Source organism: Sinocyclocheilus grahami, unplaced genomic scaffold (assembly GCF_001515645.1).
Source record: "Sinocyclocheilus grahami isolate Dianchi unplaced genomic scaffold, SAMN03320097.WGS_v1.1 scaffold1369.1, whole genome shotgun sequence".
In the NCBI taxonomy this organism is placed as follows: domain Eukaryota; kingdom Metazoa; phylum Chordata; class Actinopteri; order Cypriniformes; family Cyprinidae; genus Sinocyclocheilus; species Sinocyclocheilus grahami.
Window position 1 is genome coordinate 218,908 of NW_015506548.1, and position 208 is coordinate 219,115.

The 208-nt window shown below is 41.8% G+C and overlaps 1 protein-coding gene across 2 annotated transcripts in view; it reads right to left on the minus strand.

Annotated features, from left to right (window-relative positions):
* smyd1b (SET and MYND domain containing 1b) overlaps positions 1-208 on the minus strand; it is a 22,625-nt gene that overhangs the window by 2,002 nt on the left and 20,415 nt on the right. The window lies entirely within an intron of this gene.

Below are 208 nucleotides of genomic sequence, written 5' to 3' on the forward strand. Positions count from 1 at the left end.
CCACACGTCTCACGTCTCGTCAGCCCCGTCACAATTTGCTTCTGACCTTCGATGATCCAGTTCAAGCGTACTAATAATAACAAATTACTCTAGACGAACATTTGTGTGTCTTTTTTTATTCCTGAAGTGTGTTGAGATTTCTTCTTCTGCGTTCTACTGTACTTTCCCTTCAGCCTGAGGCTTATTCATTTCACCTCTGGTCTGAAAA